Source organism: Xiphophorus maculatus, chromosome 19 (assembly GCF_002775205.1).
Source record: "Xiphophorus maculatus strain JP 163 A chromosome 19, X_maculatus-5.0-male, whole genome shotgun sequence".
In the NCBI taxonomy this organism is placed as follows: Eukaryota; Metazoa; Chordata; class Actinopteri; order Cyprinodontiformes; family Poeciliidae; genus Xiphophorus; species Xiphophorus maculatus.
This window is the reverse complement of record NC_036461.1, coordinates 18,316,148-18,338,734: the sequence shown is the minus strand read 5'-3', so window position 1 is coordinate 18,338,734 and position 22,587 is coordinate 18,316,148. Positions and strand designations below refer to the sequence as shown.

Here is a 22,587-nt window from a genome sequence, read left to right as displayed (position 1 = left end):
CTGGGCCTGCACACAGCATGCCTCTGCCACTAATGCTGAGCCCCACCGGGGCTGGATGCCATGGGTCTTAATTAAGACGGTTATGCCGAGTCAAGAAGTGAATTCACCCCCTCTTTTCTCCACCGCACTGACACGCGGATGCCTAAACTTTCAAATTTGGGATGCACAATCATAGAGCTATACAAAAGCACCCCCTCACCCCCAAGAGAAGGTCAGATCATCGGTTTTATGGGCCATGTAAAAGCTCACTCAATGGGGAAGTGTGTGTGTGTCTGTTTGAGGTTGTGTGTGAAGGCTCGGGGAGGAGAGGAGAGGAGGACTACTTTGTCGTACCTACGTGAGAAATCTGCTTCCGCTCTCACAAACAGGAGAGTCTCAGAGATCACATTTTTGAGCGTACAAAAGACCACCCAGATTGTGAAAGAACGATTTTTAAATGTTTGAAACCCTGACTAATTGAAAGCTATGTTAAAGGTGTGAAAGTGCGCAATGGGAACAAAGGGAGAAAAAAAGGGGGCAAGCATCAGTGTTTAATCCATTGGAAGTGAACTGCGTTGAAAAAAGAGAAGACACTTCTGGGAATAGAGAGCCAATAGAGAGTGTATATACAATCACTCGATTCCATGCATCAAACACACATACCAACACACACACACACTTTTATAACACCCATCCCCACAGCCTGGGGTCAGGAGGTCACATTCCTCCTCCTCAATCAGCCTCAGGATTTCACACGCTGGTTCAGGGGTGTGGATGTGATTGTGACTTTTGTGTGTTTTGCCTGCCTGCCTGCCTGCCTGTGTGTGCGTGGAACTGAGTTTGGAATATTTTAGTGATTTGTGGGGGGTCCGACCCGAGGGGAAGGAGGGGACTAGCGAGGAAAAGGAGGGGAGTGGCTTTGTGTCCAAACCAAACATGGGCAAACCTTTAAAATGTTTTTACTTAATTTAAATCAGCCTTTCAGGTACCTGATGTTTAAGTCATGCAATGTAGAAAATACAGGTGGTGACTGGGCTGAGCCAATTTTCAGCTTGACTGGCTGTGACCAATGAAGGGCTGGAAGTGAATTGAGGAGCAATACTCTTCAGTGCAGAGGTTGTAATAGAGCAAAGACGTCTCAAGGTTAGCTACCGGTACTTTCAGTTCAGGTGTTGAAAAATGAAGCTAAAGGAACCAAAAAAAATCATTAATGCCACAAGACAGCAAGAGAGAGCGCAAGACTTTCGTTAGATAGCATGAAAAATGAACAGAATACAGTCAATGTGCTCTGTTAATCACTTAAACTTTTTATGGAAAGGATTTAGATTTCCTAGGCAATGTACATAGAGGATATCTGTGTTTTGGTAATTGCTAATAAAAGATGCCAAAGACAGTTCAAACTGTCAACTCTGAAATTATTTTAGTATGAAATCTTGTTTTGCAACAACCGTCCTCTAACAAAGAAAAGACGAATTGGCGTGAGAATGTCAACGCTTTCCAAAAGTTAGAAATCAGAAATCAGCACCTCGGGGTGAAAGAGGCATTTGATTATCCTCATCCTCATAAGCATTTCTTATGGTGTCGGGAGGTGAGAGGCAGAATTAAAGACGGGAGCAATGACAGGTATGTGGAGCAGAGACGTGTGGGGGTATATGCACCGACAAAAGGGGAAGGAGGGGTCGAAGGGTGTCTGCAGGCCAAGAAAAGAGTCAAAGAAAGGAGGAGGAGAAGGACGAGGTAGGGGTGTTTAACAAGGAAAGGCAATAAAAAATGTGGGTTTGAATAAAAGAGCAGCTACTTCCTCTGCTAGAAGCCCATAAATCAGGCCCCGTCTATCCACCACCACAGCTAATACATGCTCAAAACCTTTACTTTGGCGCTTGTTATTCCAGATCATATTTTAGTCATCTAAGGATAAAAAAAAAATATGCCACATAAACACAAACAGACCCATGCATAACATTCAAGGCACACTCTCCAAATACTCGCCGACGGGCATGAAAACACCCATTAACAACCGTTGGAACTTTCCATGGGCCTGCCAGCTAGCAACACCAGCCCGCCTGGCATGCTAATACAGGCACATAAAGTCAACTCGATGCGTCATTATGGTCCCCGCACGTGTGATGATGCGGTGCTGGGCATGCACAGGTGAGGGGCTCACTTTGTCTCCCATTTAAATAAACACATAAACAGAGCGGTGAGCTGCTTCTCAACTAACAATTACCGAGAGCGATGCGCCCGCAGGAATTGCACGGGCAGGCCCGGGATGACCCAAGTTCAACAGACCGTGCATTAGCATCCCCTCCAGCTGGTATCCACAAACATTCAGCACATTGCTGGCACTTAACGGCACTATTTCTGCTTTTCCATGGTAATTTTTTGGTACGGGCTTTCGGCTGCGTTTTATCACTGTTTTGCTGCAGGAATGCTTTTGGGGAAGTCGTGCACTGAGTCATCTCCATCTGTGGAGAATGCACACAAGTCTTTTGGATGTCGAATAGTGGAAGTTCAGTTTGGGTTCAGAAGGGGGAAAAAAAACATTTGGATTGGGTAGTCCACATATTTTCTGGCCAAGCTATTAGCACAAGCTGGCAAGCAACCAATAGCCTTTTTGTATAAAATCATTACCTAATCATTCTGTAAATAACACAGATTAACGTGACATCTTCATAATGTTGCTATTGCCTACTTCTATTTGTGTTATGTTTTACAATTGACTGTATTTGTGACATGAAATCAAACAATTCCCATATTTGAGAAGCCTTTGCGTGTTTCACCAACATAAATTTTGTTACATTATTTAAGACGAGTATGATTTAAATGTGAAATCTACACAAATTTAAAAAACATATGTTAATGTAACTTAACCACTTGGAATTTATATACCATCTCAAGCTAAGCAAAAGTTTGTAACCTCTTGGAGGCAAACGATTGGTTTAAACACCAAGACTCCCACACTTCAATACCTTTAATGCAGTATATATAAAGCTACAATATGGTGCTGGAGAACGGTTTAAGCTAGCTGTTAAAATCCTTTTATGCAGACAAAACCTTGCTAAATGTATACTCCAAATCTGAAGGATAAGTCAACAAGTTCATTTTTGATATTAACACCCAAAGGTCTCAAAAACTTGTTCTCAGGTGTCAATATCCTACAGCGTTTAGATTTGCATGTGTTTAATTCACCTGAATCCAATAATTTCGTCTAAGTCAGAACTCTTGAGAATTTGATAGCATTCTAAGGGATGAGTATAACAAGATCCCTGCGCACTGGACCAGGTATGCATCTAAAAGTTGCAGAACATACGTTCCCAAACTATGGTGTTTTAAACAAGTCGTTTTGTACAAGCTCGATTGTTTTGGGCCAAAAACTGAATGCCTTGCGATAAAATACGTGCTAGCCTGCATTATGACTCTTGGAGCAACATCTAAATCTTTGAATTTTTCACCCAGAACTAAACCGCATATAACAACCTAACTCTGCCAGACCAACAAATCCGATGGAAAAGGTGATAAATGAAAAAACTGAGGGAGTAACTAATTAAATGATTGGAAAATATTAAATACTTTTTAGAACCTCACATTAAGAAAATTAAATATTTTCTAAATTTGAGGATCCAATGGACAACAAAAAGGTTCAATTGAGTTCTAAAATGTTGGTCCCTTGTGTACATGACAATGAGGAAATGTTGTTTTACAGCGTAAGAACAATCCTAACATCTCATTCAAAATAGAAACTGTTAAAAGTATGAGTGACTTGTTTAATCTTTGGTGTGCCATTTAACCTGCCCATGCCTACAACGCACTCTCTCTCTCTTTCTCTCTCTTTTACCACTAAACCTCAGGCACCTCAATAGCAATTTTTTAATCTATATGAAAGAAATATGACAACTAAGAAAAAAAAGTGGAACATAACAGTGAGAGAAAGACTGAGACGAGAAGCTGAAAGGTCTCTTTCATTGTCTTTTGAGTCAACTGTCAACAATAGTGGAAATTATCAACTGAAACAAAAAAAAGGAGGGGAGGGGGCTGGGGACGCAAAAGAAGGAGGGAGCATGGCACGGAAGGCAGAGAGAGAGAGGAGGAGGGTAAACATTGCAGCTCTATGCCAAGCAAACACTGGGATGCTGGGATACTTCAACAAAAAGCCACCGTTCATAGAGCAGAGAAAAGGACCTGAGGAACAGAGGGAAGAAGAACGCGAGAGAGAAAGTACAGGAGCGAGACCAAGCAGACACAAATCAGGGGGGGAAAAGCTGGGAAATGGAAAGTGAAAGCAGGACACAGCCGATAAGCAGCTGCTGTCTTTGAATTAGGGCAAAGTTTCTATGTGTGCTTCACACCTGCAACAGTTTATGTGGTAAGGCCCGTGGCTTAACCACACAAATACTTTCCGGTTTTAATGAATTAAAGCAGGAAACAAAACGCAACAGCAAATGCGAGCGCACCCTCCCCCCTCCTCCACCCTTCATCCGCCTATAACCATACCCTGACATTACCCAACACGCTCCCTTTTTAGTGCCAACTTGGTACATTCTGTCACTTTCTCAGCGACACCTGCGAAGTTATGCATAATCAACTCTGTACATGTAAAGTGGCGTAATCGGTCACAGTGACTGATGGCAGAACGAGCAAGATGAAGCCAGCCCTTTTATAGGTAACGCAACATGAGAGGAACGCCCGGTCAACTCCAACACGGCACCTCTCATCACACACAGGGAAGCGGGAAGAGGCTTGTTCACTTGACCAAGCAGCACCTTGGATACAGTAACTGTGAGGGGGGGGGGGGGTAATCTTTCTGAGAAAGAAAGCACACCTGTTGTATCTGTAAAAAAAAAAAAAAAAAAAAAAACTAAACAAAAAAAACAGGGGGCACAACTGACAGAGCTGTTCATAAGCAACTTACATAACTTACAAAATGACAAGTGGCATACCGGCACACCAAATTCTGATAAAAACTAGGACTTTTTAACAACCATAACTGCTCAACATTAGTAGATAGCATGACTGATTATCGTCTTTTACCTGCACCGTGTTTATTCTTATCACATAAATGTGGTAAAATCCGTATTTATACGGTAATCTGGCAACCACTGCTGAAAGCATCATACCACAAATTAGAGGGTTTTTTGTTGTTGTTGTTTTACAGTGTATTCACGGACAGCTATCAATTTAAATAAATTAATATGACTTTTCCGCACCATGACTGTATTTTCAAATAAAAAAAGCTATTTCTTGTAAACATGAACAATACTATACTGACAGTATAATATTATACTGTCATTATATGACAGTATAATATTATTATACTGTCATAATGACAAAAATGACCAAAAAAATTATTTTTTTTTTTGACTTTTTTTTTTTTGACAAAAAAATAATGTCCCAATTTTTTTGCCAAAAAATTGGGACATCATAACTGGCAATGCTGGACTACTCCACAAGACAAATCACTAAATTGATTTTAATCATTTGAATGGTATTTTAATAGATTGAAAAATACATTTAAAACACTTGTTAAATTATGAAACTGGGTTTCATCTGGGTTTATTATTGTATGATTATTATTTTATTTTTATTTGGGGAAAAGTACTCAAAACGCAACTACCTGAACATAATCGTAGATAAAACACAAAATATTTATTAACACAGAGCAAAGAAAAAAGAAACTGAAATGTGGAAAATCCTCACATTTGGAACATTTAACATTGTAAATTTTAAGGAGAGAAAATTGGTAAAGACTGGTTGGTTGGAGACTCTTTAACTACATCCTAACATATTCCATTAGCCACAATGATCCTTCCATGCGGGGCAGTTTACGCAGGGAAGAAGAATCAAAGCTAGCTATTTTCACAGAAGCAGAAACACAAAAAGTGCAAGCAGAATTTTTAAAAGACGCCGCATATGCCGTGCATGAAGGACTCCGTAAGAAACACCCAGACTTTCAGCAGATAACAGGAAGGCTATGCCGGGGGTTCAGTATGCAAAGAACAGCACCACATCATTAGTCTTGGAAAACCAGTGCAACAGGATGCAAATACTGATTATTTTTTTATCATAATCTTGATTTTTTTTTTGTTTCCCCCTCCTTTTTTCTTGCAATCACTGGCCTCTTTCACATACCCTCACACACTTTCCAGGGCAGCGTTGTATTCACTGGGTAATTCTATCGCACCTCCAGCCTCTGTCCCCGATACACAAGCACTGCTCCGTAACATTACCCGGTGGATAACATGTTCTAGGTTACCATTCAGAGACACAAGCGTGTGCATACAATGACAAGTATCATCCTGCCCCTTCCCTGACCTCATTTTGTCCAGGCGTACCAGAGATTTTATTGGGCCGGGAGGAAACCACAAGCTGGTGCAGGTAGAGAGACACAGACTGTCTCTGAGGTTAGAGATAAAAGTCTTCATGCAACAGAGAGAAGAAAAGTTTAGAGTAATTTTCTTCCCCCTAAATAGGAAGACATTGCAACTTTCTCTCAAGAAAAATGGCAACTTAACAAAATAAATAAAAAATAATCATGAACCATCTTCAAAGTCAAACACTTAATTGAAAGGGGGGGTGGGAATCATTTAAACTGGGTTAAATGTTTTAGCAGTAAAAATACCCTAGAGGCACAATAATACATCAACACACAGCGTGTGAGTCACACCTGCATGAAAAGCTCAAACAATTACAGATCTCTTTAACTTATGTAAGGATTTACTCAACCTTCCAGTCAATTCTCATAAACCCTGCCATCTTCCAGCCAGAACACAGTTCTTTTTGACTTCCGGTATAATTTCAGTCCTGTTGGATCGAAAGCACACATGAGGGGGGGGGGGGGGGGGGGGGGGGGGGGGGGGGGGTGTTATGATCACAAAAACTCATGTCCTTACAAAAGCAATAAAATCTGCTTGGGTCATGTTCCTGTACCTCTTCAGAAAAGCACCAATCACAACTGAACAAGCTGTTTTGAGTCCAATATCCCACCTATGTGAGAACGTATGTGTAAATACAATGACATATTAGGAGTTTTTACTCATGATTATCATGGTGTGGGAATTTTGGACTGGTCCAGGCCTACTTCTGCTCATACAAAACATAGATTCTGGTCATCAATCCATAAACTGATACATTGGAAATGAAAGCATAAAAAGAAATAGCACTCTTTGAGGTTGCACACAAGAAATAAGCTTTAACTGAAAATAATTAAAATGCCAGATCAACACAACCAAGCGTCCACAGCTTGTTTAAATGCTTGCACTGTGTATAAATGTTGAAATCCAACAGCATCAGCCGTCTGAGGAAATAGGAATTCAATCCTTACTAAACATGTGTTAAGCAAAAAAAGAAAAACAAAAAGCTCAGTGACACTGATTCTTTATTTTTTCAAGTGCAAGCTGCAGACTTTAATGAGGAATCTTAAAACAAAGAATGGCTGAATTGAGGGCTGAGGACCAGGGGAGGCCTCCCCAATCCCTAGCGTAATCCTTTCTTACCTGTTGAAACCCGAGTGAGACTCGGAGTTAAATAAAAAGACAGCCTTTTAGAACAAGTGAGGGAAATGAATGGCTGTATTATCTCGTAAGTAAACCCGAAATAAAGCTTTCCTGAACTCCTCTGAACCTTGTTGAGGCTCCTGACTTCTGGGAGCCAGATAAATTGCTCATTCATGCTCTACAAGGAGAGAATTCCTCAGCACTCTAAACCTAAACACACCTTTTCAGCTGGAGGCCAACCTCATTCATTCCCTAAACTTCCAACCCCAACAATCCCCCTAGAAAGTCAGATATCAGATGGTTTAAAGAAAAAAGAACAGAAAAAGTGTGTGTGTGTGTGGGGGGAGGGGGGTATAACACATCATGGCCACATCAGCTTTTCACCAAAGGAATGTCATCTGACGTCACATATTTGGGATCAGATTACTCTGAGTTTCCTTCACCCCAATCTCCCCTCATGAAAAGAAAATACAAGGATAAATGTGTGAAATGTGGTTTTAAAGACACCAACACATTCAGTGAGACATCAAAAACACATGTTGGTAATGAAATGTAGATTTTTACAGGAGGATTAAACAACAAACTGATTTTTTTTAAAAAAAACATCAAACAAAAAAGCACATTGAAGGGAAGACGATGCAATTTCAGCTTCATGCAAATTGGAGTGGATGACATCACATAAAGAACAGGAAATCCAGAGAGGTATCACAGTCACTCACCTTAAACTGTGAGAATATTCTTAAAGAATAAATTCAGTTATCAAAATGGTTACAAAACCTCCTGGTGGGTGCAAAAGGCCATGCGGCAGGAAGAACCATTTCATACAAAACGACCAAAACAAAACAAAGTTACGAATTGGTGAACGAGGTAACATAACCATTTTAAAACCACTGGTAGCCAAAGTGGTTAGCAAACACTTTTACAATGATGATTTTGTGCATGCTAGGTAAAAAAAAAACATCCCACCGTAAAAGGGCACAGAAAGTTTGGCACAAATACACCAAAGTTCCAAAGGTACAGAACAGGGAATGAGAACTACTTTCCATCATTGGTTGTCAAATCTGGTATGAAACATCCAACAGAGGATTAGGTATGAAGCGGTTTATTATTTATGAGAAATGTCCTAAGGTAGATAACGTCACTTCGTCCACAAATGAGTTGGTCGCAAAACAACAACAAATCAATAAAAGTAAGAATTGCTGAACAACCGTCTAACTATTCGTTGTCTTACACGTATCGGAGATTGGGTCACGGAACAAACAATCCCAAACGTCCCTCCTTCCAGTCACATTCTCCAGCTTCTGTTTTAGAGGATGCTAAGACATTTTCAGACCATAAGGGATTCAAAGCCTCTCAAGAATATTCTAGTTACATGAGGCACACAGACAAGCACTTTGAAAAGTTGTATCAAAGTAGGCTGCCCCGCAAAAAAAGACAAATGTATATTACACAAACCAAATTAACCTACACCCTCTTTGAAGGATAATGTCTAAAAGCATGCAAACACAAAGATGGACGTGCAGGATGGCACTTCCCTAATGCCTTATGTGATGTCACCAGATGCTTGTGTGCATGAAACCCTGTTGCTAATTGGGGGGGGGCTTGGACTAATTGGACATTATAAGTTACAAAAATGAATAACCAGCTGAAAAACCAACAAAGGTTTGCTGTTCTGAAGGTGACAAAGCATATGAAAAGTTGGTTTTGTGGATCTTGTTGAAAAACCTGGATACTAGCTTTGACTCTTGCTCCAGCTTTTCAGAACTTATGCTCTCCAACATGCCCACTGGATCCAGGGGATGCGCAGCTCCATATTCACCCCCCTCTGCCCCCCAACCTTCCCCCCTCTCCTGTCTCTCTCCAAGGATAATGATGACAGCCCGACAATGGAACCTCTCAGTCCCGTCATTACACGGCAAATAGCCCGGCCGACAAGAATTCAAGACATCTGCACCTTGACTTCTCAGTCAGACCTCCAGCAGCATGGAGCGCCTATAGGGGGGGAATGAGGTAACTTTTAGGGCTTGTGAGCTGTCCTCTCTAGGGACACGTGGAAGCCAAGATAATCGATCGTTTTGAGCAGGAGGCCAATGTTTGATTTCCACGTCTGCATCACAGAGGCTGAGAGGAGGATTTGTCTTCCCTGCACAAACAGACACGTAGTCGTTTCTGGGAGAGGGGGAGACAGAGAGAGGGAGGCAGACAGACTGGCTGGAAGGAATGCTAGGATATGCTGGAGTTGGGATTTTTTTTTTCCTCCCCAAAGCCTTTTTTTTAACTGCATTCTGCAACCGCACAGAAACTCTACGGAAAGTCGCCGCAACGCTCCCCCCCCCCCCCCCCCCCCCCCCCCCCCCCTCCAGCTCTCAACAGTTATCCAACGCAATAATATGCCCCCATAAAGCGTCAGTCCTGTGATTTCGCAACAACCAAACCTTCCCTTTCAAATCTGACTGCCTCAGCATCTTCTGTTCCAAAAAATATTTTTCTAACAACAACAATGTGTTAAGGCAGGTTAAAAAAAATGTTGCCGTTTTTCCACAGCGCGCAGAGAGGGGAGAGGGGAACGCAACAGTGGCGATCCTGTTAGAAATGCGCGTCAAAAGGAGAGCGTTTTTTCTCCTGTTGCGCACTCACTCCATCTGAAGCCCTCGGAGACAAAAACACATTCTTTTCGCGAAAGCTGAGAAATCGGGACCGCAGAGAGCGAGCAGACTCTAATCCCACACATTCACTCGCGTAATCTCAGCTCCCCCTGTTCCTTCCTCTTTATTTCAAAGTAACCGGGAACCTAAGTCTGACCCAGAAAGTTTCGATTCGCACCCTCACTCCCGCTCTGCCTTTCACACAGTTAAGAGGAACAGTTTTCCCTTCTTCATCCGCGCCGCTGGTCTGAGTGGCCCAGACTGCCGGCGTCAGCGCTCGGCTCCCCAAACTCACGCACAAGCACCCCCCCCCCCCCCCCCACACACACACACACACACACGCCATACACCCAGATGCGCACTTCGAAAACTTTTTTTTTTTTCCATTATTACTGTTGTAATCGCCGACTCCAACTTGCGTCGAGGTCTTTCCCTTTCGTGACTGTAGGGATCGGAGTTTGTAAAGAAGTGTAAAAAGACTCACCTCGCGGTAATAAAAGAATCTTCAAACAGACGGGGCTGCGCGTTTTTTTATTCCCAGGGTCGGGTCCTGCCTGTCTGCTGGCTCGGCGCAAGTCGTACTGGGAGACTGCGCCATGTCAATCAAAAGCGACGCACATGGGTTTTTTTTTTTTAAAGCCCGCCTACTTTTTTTCTTTTCCTCTCTCTCTCTCTCTCTCTCTCTCTCTCTCTCTCTTTTACCGTAATACAGACTGCGCATTCAGAAAGATAAACCGGACCAAAAAAAAAAAAAAGTCCATCTCAGACATTAAGACGTAAAATAAAATAATTTAATGAGAATGAGGGAAATTACATTATTTTATCATTGCAGCATAAAGGAAACTAAATAAGTCAGTTAACTATAAAAAAAAAAAACTTATTTGAAAGCTCATACCCCAGGTAAAAGTTGTTGGAAAAACTAATTTAGCTATTATGTAATAATGATACCCGTGTCATTTTTATGTGATAGCTAAGTCACTATAATAGCCAAGTCATAACTGGAAGACAGTTTATCATTATAATGGGGTAGTATTTCATAGATGCAAGTTTGTTTTTCATCAGAGTTGCAGAAATGGCTTCCATATGAAACTGATGTACTTTAATTTGTTGAATTGTTTTGCAGATTTATTAAAGCCCAAAAAGTTTCACGACAGAAAAAAAAAAAAAAAACCAAAAACACATTGGAGGAAAGATTAGCAACAGACCGCTTCTGAACACAGACAGTCCTTTTCAATAAATTAGAATAAAATTGGAAAACTTCAGCAACGCAATTCACTTGGTGAAATTCAGTGCATATTTATTACACAAAGGCTGAAGTGTTTAAGCCTTTTCTAATGCTAATTATGGAGATTATTCACTTATTTCTAATGAGAACATGACATTTAAGATTAGAATATTACATCAGAACAATAAAAAAAACTTTATTGAAGAAAATGTTTAACACCTGCTAAGTTCTTTTTTTTCTATACATCAGGATAATTTGTTCCTTCTGAAGGTTTTTTAGATTTTTTCTATACAGGGTAAGTATCTGGGGGTTGGCCTTCAGCTGACCATTTCTGGACCACATATGACCACATTCTTGTTTCTTACCCTTAACTTATGCTCCACATTAAGAAATCGGAGCTAAACAGTCACGTGAACAGGTGGGCGAACTCTTCTGCAAATAAGACCAAGGCCAACATCCCATTACTCCAGTTTATCTCCCAGGTCAACATGCCTGCTGTCTTTATACCACATCTAGCAGCAGTGAATGGTGTGCTCTGACTTGTGTCAAACTTCTCTCAACATGGTCACCCTGTGGCAGCATGAGGACCTTTTCCATTACAAAGTACATCTACAAAACGTAAAATAAGTTGTAGGAGAGACAAGATGCTGCCTTGTTTTGTTTTTTTTTATATATCATGGCCAAACATTATTTACATGTCGTAGCATTGCAGATTTTAGTTGTGTGAAGTAATTCAGAGCTCTGATATAACACCTCTGAAACACAATAAACAGTTCTTCTTTTAAGTGTAGCAAAAACACTTCTCATTTCCTGCCTCCAAAATAAGCATAAACATAATTTCTAAATTAGCGTATCCTGGAAAAACTACCTACCATATACAGTTGTTTACAGGAATGCAAACCTGACCGGCTAAGGGATTTGTTCTTACATGTAGAAGCGATTATCTGGATATTACAATGCCCGAAGTAACGGTTACACATTTCATCATTACAAATAAATCTTGTGTAATACAGACATGTAGATTAAGAGCAATTAAATTTTCAATTTATGCTAAATTACAGGAACATTTTTATTTTTCTCTTATACGTTTATTTAAATAATTGACTAAAAACCTCTTTTCAAGAAAAACCTGTTTAAAAGGGCAACAAAAGAAAGGAAAATAATTCAATCCATCGGTCTACATAAATTATATTTTAGAGATGTGAGCAGCAGGCCAGTTAATCGCTTTTCGAAACATTACAGTAGTTGTATGTAGGTCACAGAGATCTATTCTGCGTGAAGATTAGGGTAGTATGTAAATACCAAAGTATATGAACAGGATTTCATTTTAAAAATGCAACAACAATGTTGATTATGATTATTATACTTTTCCTCATTTGGGAATCAGGGGCAGTGAGAGTTCATCCATCCACCAGTCAGTCCATTTATCTGCCCATTCATCTTTCCCCCACTTATTGGGCCACAAAAGAAGCAAGTCTGATAATATGAAATGTAAAGCTCTTAAATTAAACTCAAATGAATGTTAACAATCCCTGGGAGAATTGGTCAAAAACTTCTATTTAGGTTTTCTTACAGAGCTCCATTTTTCACAGATAGCTTGAATAGATTTCACATGGACAGAACCACAAGCACCTTCAAGAACAAGTGCAAAAACATTCAGATCATTTTGCCAGTTCATACATACTTGTCTCCTGCGGTAATCCTTGCTGTATTTTTAAGCAAGCAGACTCAGCCAAATACACTCATTGCCCCGGAGTTCTAGATTTCTCTGTGCTGGCAGACGTACAAAAACACTCACACATTCCAGCAACTGCACTAAGAAAACTGCCAATACTGTAATCCTAAGTCAGTTACTGGACTGGGGCTCTTTGCTGGTGAGGATACTTACTGGATTCAGTTTAATTCATTAAAATGTAATCAACAACGAGAAAGAGCTAATATGGAGGCAGGCAAAAAAAAAGTCCTGCTCGTCTTGTAAAGAAACAATTTTCTACATGTGCACAAACACTGAAAGTGGAGCCCTCTACCTGCAGCGATGCAACACTGCAGGAGTAACACAAAGTGTTTTTTGTTTAATTATGAAACAAATTACAGTTATCTTACCAGCAACAAAATTCACAGTTCTCCATTTTCTGCATCTGTTCCTAAATATTAGAATTTTTAAAACCATTAGACAGGTTTTTACAGACAGTTATGGAGGTTTCTGCAGAATTTTGTTACAGTTATTCATTTAATTAACTTCTTGCTAATGCTATTTAAAGTGTCATACATGCTGCATCAATGGTATGATATAAATTGTAATGTACAAAATGGGGTATAAATATGCAAATATGTTTACAAAAAGTCCTATATACATGCGCGCTGCAAGCAAATTTGTAGCCGCATAACTTTATATTTTCATGTGACAAAGACAAAACTTAATGTATTTCGTTTGAGATTTTATATTAAACTTCAAAAATTAACAAATGTTTATTTGGCTAAAGTGGAAGATTAATTAAGAATTTCAGAAATAAATATCTGGAAAGTTTGTTCTGATTCTTTAGTCTTCCTCTTTTACTCTGCTTTCCCTCTAAATAAAATCCAGCCAACTCCCTTCAGAAGTCACCTGACTAGTAAATAGAGTCGATTCATGTGGTTTGATTCCAGTATAAATCCAACTGTTCAATAAAAACCTAAAGAGTGGTGAGAAAAATTGCACTATAGGTCCAGTTTAATGCAAAAATGTTAACTTTTAAATCAAATGAGGTGTAAAGTTTGCTCTTCATCCAAAAGCTATGTTTGGCACAAAGCCAACACTGCATTTGACCCTTATCACACCATTCCTATGGTGAAACATAGTGGAGGGAGCATCATGCTATGGGGATGCTCTTCTTCTTCAGCAGAGACAGGAACGCTGATCAGAGTTTTTCAGCTAAATAAAGGAACAAGCCTTTGCAGAAAATGCAACACCTGAGATTGGGATCAAGTTTCACCGTCCAGCAGGATAGACCCAGGGATACAGCCAGTGCTACAAGGGTTCAAATGTGTTAAAAAGGCCCAGTCAGAGTAGAAATTATTAGGAAATTGTGACAAGAGTTCCTCACGTTTATAAAAGTTCTCAGTATAACAGGAATTGGCATACATTTCAAAATTACGCCTTATTTTGTATTGGTCTACCACATAAAAGTCAGTGATAAAATGTGAAAAACTTTCAAGGGAAATGCAGATTTTTACAAGACGCAATAGATAAGAAGTCATTGCTGGTGTCCTTGTTTCAAACGTTCAAACTATCAGACTTTCTTGCAGCTACTAAATAACTGGAACATTATACTCACTGAAAAAATAAAAGTGCTTGTATTTGTAGGTATTTTCCTCAGATGACTCTCAGTCATACTTTGATTTTCTTACCAACTTGTGCAGTCATCTGCTTGCTGCTTATAGACCTTTCAGTAAAAAAATAAATACTTATTTTAATTCTAAAGGGATTACATAACATTATGCAAGTTTACCTCAAAAAGTTGCTGTAGATGATGAGCATAGGCAGAGAGGATGTCCTGTAGCGGTCAGTATTACAACAGTTAGGAAGAACCCTCTGACTGAAAACACTCAATAGAGCCATTTTGCACTAATTTGAGGGAGCTGGAATTGCTAATTATCTTCACCTCAACATCTAAAATGTGTAACTGTTCAAATTTGAACTAGATAATTTTACAAAACAAAAAAAACAAACAATTGGAGATTAATGACACTTTTACTGTATTTGGTAAAGTGAGCCTTACCAAGGGTGCTATTTCTACGAGAATCACTACTGCCTTTTTATAAAACATTAATCTCTTATTAGACCTGGCACTAAGACTATTAAATATTGTTTGCATTGTTGGTCCACTTTTTTCTTAGCTACAAACGGTTTTGAAAAAGACAGAGAGCAACTCTGCACGTATATTGGTTTATCAATAAAGCCTAATGGCATTTCTCTTTCCATTTCTTTGTGTTGTTTTTTTTTTTCCCCATTCATCTCCACTAGTTTTGTGTGGCGTTGATAGTACTGTGACTGTTTACCCAACATACTTGTGGCTTATTAAATCAGTGCAGAAGGAGGCGTTACGTTCCTAGCGTTCGGATCAAAAGCATCAAGCGAAGCCGAGCCCATTCAGTGAAGTCAGGTGGAGTATAAAAGTCAAATCAGAACTACAAACCAGTTTAATATCGAATCTACACATATCAGCAGTGTTTGTGCTGTGTCTCATCAACCTCAGAACCAGGACTTATGATCTGGGAATGATGTCATGCCGAGCTTATTCACGATCCAGCTTTGTGTCATATAACTGATGGGATAATGGTGCATTCCATTTGAGCTCAAAAGTTGGAGTTTCCAAGTTCCACTTTAGAAAATTCAGCTGGAATACCCCCTGCCCCGACACTAGGAAAGTTGTCTTGCTCCAGCCTCAAATTCCAATACGACAAAACGAGGCAGTCATGTTGCATTGTGATGTTGCATTGGAGAGTTGGCTAGATTGTTTCTGGCAGTGATCTTGGAAATCTTAGCCAGGAAAATATGTGCTCTTGAAATGTTCTGCAAAGTCTAGCATGCATTTGTGTTCAACATCCACAAATGCATGCTAGTGTTCAACGTCAATGCTTTCTTGAACTCTGCAATCATGGCCGCAAGTCTTTATGCGTCTGGTAACAGAAGTAGAGGTGGTGACTAAAATTTCAGCCATATTGTGTAGAGAGCTTCTGTGAACATAAATTATCAAGTCTCACTACAAATCTCGACTTTAACTAAAGCCTGGACTTTGATTAGACCATTTTACAACATGGATATGTTTTGGTTGAAATTGTTTTAATGTAGTTGTGGCTGTACGGTTACATATCAGTTAGGAAACTTCCTAGGGTTAGGGTTAGGGAAGTCGAATGGAGCCAAGGAGAGGAATGACTTGGGAGGAAACCTGGTAGAGGCTACAAAAACCTGAACACTACCCTAACCCTAACCTTCCATGTTACTGCTGAAGATGATGGTCATGATCATGCCACCACCATGTTTCCTCATGGGAATGGTGTGCTCAGAGTGATATGCCACTTTAGCTGTCTGCCACACATAGCATTTTTAAAGATGGACAGAAAGTCAAGTTTTACATCCCCCAGATGGCTTGTGGCATATGGGACTTTTTAAAATTTTATTTGAGCAATGTCTTCCTTACTATTCTACTTCACAGATTTGTGAAGTCCTTGACTAATAGTCAACTGATTCTCCCACTTGAGCCGTGGAACTGTGCATCTCATCCAAAGTTGCCATGGGCTTCTTAGCTGCTTCTCCAATTAGTACTTAGGAAAAAAAGAGCAGCAAAATACAAATGGAAGCAATTTTTTATGTTTTTAGTAATAAAAAAAAAAAAAGCAAAAAAACGTTCCTACAACTTTATATTATGTGTTGCTTTATCACTTAAAATTCTACAAAAATATACTGAACTTTGTGCCTTAATCTGTCAAAATGTAAAAATAAAAATATGTCAATCTTTGTGAATGCTTCAAGATACTGTAGGTGATTTTAGATTTACTGTAGGATTGCTTTGATTTATCTTATGACGGATAAGTCGTAATTCTGGCAAGAGGTGAAGGTCTTTTGCTCGGTTTTCTTTCAAATATACTCCAACATCTCAAGACCCATCGGGAATATCTCATTTATGTTTTTCCTAAACATTCTCACCATCTGCCTAACAGCACAAAAGGAAGACATGATTGAAGAAAAACAGATAAGCTTGGAGAATAGCTTTTTACAAGAGAAAAGTGAATTGTGCAACATGGAGTGTAACACGATATCGACAACATGTTGCCAGGGTTTTTCACAATGGAAACAGTGTTGGTCAGTGGGCCAAATTAAGCGTACACTCTTTCAGCTTGACTAAGTGCACTAATACGGTGAGCGACCTTGGGAGACACCTTTACAGAAGGGCAGGCGCATTAGTTGAGAACGGCCAAAGAGGAAAGATTGAAAGCAGCGGATCTTGGACCAGTCGTGGAGTCATTTCCCCCCCATATACGAGGGCCAGACCTCCACGACTCCCAGATGTTTACCACCATCCCAGCTGCTTCCTTACTGTCTCTTTCTTTCTCTTCATCTCTGCGCCGAATGATTCCCCCCTTTTCGGAGACTCTTTAAACCTTGCTTTCTCTATAATCATGCACTCTCAGCTCACCAGAGGTCTTTGAAGTAGGCGGTATGTCTCCAGCCATATGATGATATATGCACTGTATGTTTCCAAAGCAGACAGAAAGCAGAAAAAACGGGAGAGCAGGGAAATGCTGCCATTGCCACAGTGCGGTTTTCCAAATGTTAATTATGTCTTGCTCAACTTTAACATCTCACACGTGTGTCTTTATTTATGAATTTATCTGCGTCTGTTATGTCTAAGCGTGCATGTAGCATAAATGTTTGGAGGCCCAAGCAGACAGATAGATAGAGACAAGGAGGAGCGTGTGTGTGTGTGTGTGTGTGTGTGCAAGCTACTTCCTCCCATACGTGAGGGGATGGAATTCACTGCATCACGGGTTCAAAAGAGTTAATGGAAATCTTCACTCGCACCAACAAGAGCAAACCTGCCTTTCTTCTCTCTCTTTTTCAACCTCAGTCTGCTATTCCAAACACTCTTGACTCTGCTTTTGTTAGCTTTTTTTTTTTTTTTTTTAGTACTGCAGGGCAGGTGAGTAGGTCATCAAACATGTCACCTATTTCTGCCCGGTATGCGTCTTAGCCGTTAATCCTCGGGTCACATATTTTACCGTAAAAATGAGGCACTTGTTCTGTTTGCAAACATAAAGTAGAGCGGTTTCCAGAAGCTGTCTCAAAATGGAAGTATTTTGCAATTTAGAAAACAAACTTTGATACATCCTGACCCTGCACATTTTAACTAGAAAACAAACTCATAACTAGGCAAACCTAAAAGCTGCTATCGTTCTGACTTTGAGAGCAAGCTACCTCTGCATAGTGACTCCAAGGCTTGCCGTCTGTGTGTGCAGCCAAAAGGTGGCACTGTTTCTATATTCACCTAACAACTGTTGTGAAAAAGCAAAAATAAATAAATAAACCTATTGGATTCAAGACAGGGGCTGCACAGTGGCGCAGCTGGTAGAGCAGTTGCCTTGCAGCAAGAAGGTCCTGGGTGCGATTCCGGGTCTTTCTGCATGGAGTTTGCATGTTCTCCCTGTGCATGCGTGGATCTCTCCGGGTTCTCCGGCTTCCTCCCACAGTCCAAAAACATGACTGTCAGATAAACTGGTCTCTCTAAATTCTCCATAGGTGTGCGTGTGCATGGTCGTTTGTCCTGTCTGTCTCTGTGTTATCCTGTGACAGACTGGTGACCTGTCCAGGGTGAACCTCGCCTCTCGCCCGGAACGTTAGCTGGAGATAGACACCAGCACCTCCCTACCCCGTTAGGGACAAGGGTGTAAGGGATTACACCCCACTAGAGACAAGGGATGGATTCAAGACATTTTTTGTCCATCTTGGAGAGTTCTGCATGTAAATTCTAGACACTAACAGGTACCATAAAATTGCACAAAAATCCGTGAGGGACGGCGGAATCCCTGCTCGAAATTCCATGAAAGAGGTGTACGGAGCCTTGTGCCAGCAGCCCATTAAAATGCCTCTACATCATTTTAAACTGTGTGATTGTGAGCGTGAGTGGGAATAAAAATAGCAACAGGTATTTTGTTCCATATAACACAGTAGGAGTGTAACCGGTAAACCTTCTATGGATGCAAACTCGACTAAAAACTCACCTGTTTAGAATTGTATTTGAAACGTAATCAATTACAAATTTATTGATGGACCCTGACTTAATGTTGTGTTTTGGTTGTTGATTCTATGTTGCATTGTGTTTCTGTGTTTGACATGATGTAAAGCACTTTGAAATGCCTTGCTGCTGAAATGTGCTATACAAATAAAATTTGATTTTGATTTGATGTTTAACAGTTTTCATAACACGTCATAAAACAGGCCTGAAAAGCTGCAGTTTAGGGGCGTTGTGAAGTTTGTTTTTTTTAATGGGCACTTTCTTAAATGTAACATAAACTTTCACTGCTGGTGGTGCATGTGTAAAATTTTGGTGCTTCTTGGAGGAACGTTCCTCCAAGAAGCAAGAAATAAAAGCTCTCCCTTACTTTATTTGAAGCCAAATGGTCGACGCATGGCCACGTGGTTGTGGGACGTTTGTATTCACACACCTTTCGAGGGACACGGGTTGTTTCATGTCACGGTTTCCTGAAAGTTAAAAACATGGCTGCAGAAGACGTGGCAGAGATGAACTTCTGTGCATTCACAGACTTAGAGGAGGAGATCATGCTCAGCAGTAAGCACTCCTCAAAAGTATTCATGTCACCTGCAGAGATACAAAAACCAAATAGTGGAAGGGGAATAAAGGAAAACGCTCTAGAAGTCTGCTTCTACACCTGAGATAAATAAAGAGGGGAACCAAGAAACTACAGTGACAAACACCAGCAATGTCACTGAAAAGTACACAGTACTAATTATTGTTACTGCAAAATGTATTTAGTGATCCACCAAGGGAGGAAGGCCCAGTGTCTTTAGGGGTTCCTACTCCTTTGATAGCCTTTTCATTGAACCAGTCAGTGTCTGGCATTCATCAGGGACGATTATTGGAATTCAAAACTCTCTGCAACTGAGTCACTTTGTTGAATCATTTCCAGTTGCTGCTCTTTCCAGAACTTTTCCAGACAGCTGAATCCAAACCTCATGTTTCTTGTATCACTGGTATGCACAAAACAAGGTCATCCCTCTGCCTTTCTTGGGAAGCCTAAGCTGGCCAAGTATATTCTTCTGTCCCCCTTGTTCTTTTCTTAATTTGGTGAATTGATTGCAGTCGCTTCCCTGCCCCTTTCTCATCCATTTCCCAAATAGCATATGTAAAGTTTGGTGTTCTGCCTCTATCTGTGCTCGTTTTCTCTCTGCCAACGTTGTCATGTGTTATTTCTTACAGATTACCTTCCATGTATGACATCAGAGTGGGGTGATATCACTTTATCACGTCGCTGTGTGGGTGCCAGCGATCATGTCTGTGGAATGTCTGTGACTCCAGGAGGTGGTACAGGGATCTGGTTGGTTAATTGTTTCGCCCCTGGCATTTGTGAAAAACAATCATGAGTGCCATTTTTTAAACAATGAGCAGTCAACTCTGACCTTCAAATGGGAGGCAAATTGCTCATGTGCAAATCACAGCATGGCGGCATGCCAGCTATTACAGCGTTCTTGGAACAATTGTTGCTTTCAGAACAATAAGGCCTCAGAAGATAATCCTGCTTACAGTCACTCTGAGTGATAAGCCTTATTAGAGGCATTATTCCCCAGTTCAACAAAACTTTAGAAACAGATTTACTGCCATCTAGCGGAAAAGTTTCAAATTGCAAGAAAATCTGCACTTCTATATGTTAAGACATGTAAAGAATTTTCACAATTAAAGGATTAGATTAGAGAAATAATAATCTTTAGACTGAGTGTCCCTTTCTTGCTCTCAGGTTTTCTGCTGTGTGAGACTTTTTATTTAAATAAACACTACGTTATGTTGATCATATTTTGGCTGTTTTAACTAAACTTCTTTTACTGTTATTGTGGGTTTGAGTTTTAGCCCTCTGTTTGTCGAACTGCCATCATTTCTTTAATTTATATTATGTCTATAGTCATTGCTTATTTAGCTCCTGTTTTTGTTCATTTGCAGCACACATCCGACATCTTCAGGGATTAGATCTTAATTTTTGAATTAAACATAAGTATATAAAACATGAAGAAACCTGCTTATTGCGTGTGTTTTTTTTTTTAATAAATCAAAATTATTTCTTTTTTTCTAAATCCATTAGGTTTTTTGTTAGCATGCAAGCGTCATAACTATGAACTTCACACTGCTTTAACTGAATGTAGGTCATTAGAAATAATCTCTTTTGTTAACTCATGAATATATATATATATATATATATATATGAATAACATTCATCCATCCATTTTCTACAGCTGGTTCCATCATTTCCAGGTCTTAAAATAACAAAGCTGGCCCAGACCACCACCATTGTTTCATTGTTGGCATGTTAATCTTTTTTTTTTTTTGTTTATTTAGCTTAGCCCAAAACTTTTTTTTGATTGCACAGACCTTAATTAATATGACGCCAGCTGTACTTGGAGAGAAAGACGACATGCAACACTCCACTCCAGTAGATGGCGGTAATGCACATCAATACGTTGCTATCCAACCGCCATTTTAAAAAAAAAAAAAAGAAAAAGAAAAAAGAAGTAGAAGAGCAAGAAAATTCTCCATCGTCCTGCATCAAGTATTCAAGGCTATTTGTGGAAAACAACGGAGAAATCAACTAAAGCCAAGACGTTTGCAGCCAGAGGCACAAAGTCTCACTGAATGCGAGTGTAAACACTGTGTCGGTCTCATTTTGCGCGTACAAAACGGGTTGTGTAATGACCCGCTTGTGAAAATCTGCCTTCAGGAAAAAGCATAAAAATAAACAGTAGCATAAAAAAAATGCTTAAATAATGTAAATACCGCACTTACTGCAGCAGGTTTTCATGCTGCTGTAGAGCTACCGCTGGAATTTACAGATATAATCCAGCATAACTACCGTCACTTATCGACCTTTGATTTGACTATTAATTGTGTGGTTATGACAAAAAAAAAGTGATGTTTGGTACCTGTTACCTTCGTGCAGACGAACATGTGGTAGTTGTCTTCGATCGCAGTTTCATTCAGCTGGATTTGAGTTGGACTGCAGGCCTTGGATCTATTTCTTGCATTGTTCCAGACTCCATTTTTGTTTTGGCAATGTAATAAATTGTATCCCGCCCTCTACACGGCTGTCGGGATTACCTGTAACCCCCTGACAACGTTTGACCATGATTTTCTTCTACTTTCCCGGAAGTCTCTATGACGGCAGCAGCTTAGCGATGATGAACTGTTGACTGAGGTTGACTTCCTCCAGATTAGGGACGTGTACTTCTGGACAACCTCTGACGGCTGATTGGTCAGTTGCTTACAAAAAAAAAAAAAACCTAGAATAATTGACAGATGGGTGGCGTCATGTTAACTGCGACCACTGTGCAAGTGAAGTTTGCAGTGCTTTAGATGTTTCTCAATTGTTTTTAGTAGAACTCTTGGGAACTTTCAGCCGTTTTCAATCATTATTTGTGGATAATGGCTGTCTGTGCGCTTTGCTAACTAAAGACCCAAAGGTTTAGATGTGGTTTTGTAATAATTTC

General features: G+C 40.1%; 1 protein-coding gene across 1 annotated transcript in view; it reads right to left on the bottom strand.

The window, feature by feature from the left end:
- Nucleotides 1-10,714, bottom strand: part of fndc3b (fibronectin type III domain containing 3B) — a 110,199-nt gene extending 99,485 nt beyond the window's left edge. The window contains exon 1 of the mRNA XM_023352428.1: nucleotides 10,599-10,714. The gene's annotated coding sequence lies outside the window, so the exon portion shown is untranslated. The remainder of the gene's footprint in view (nucleotides 1-10,598) is intronic.
- Nucleotides 10,715-22,587: the final 11,873 nt, after the last annotated feature.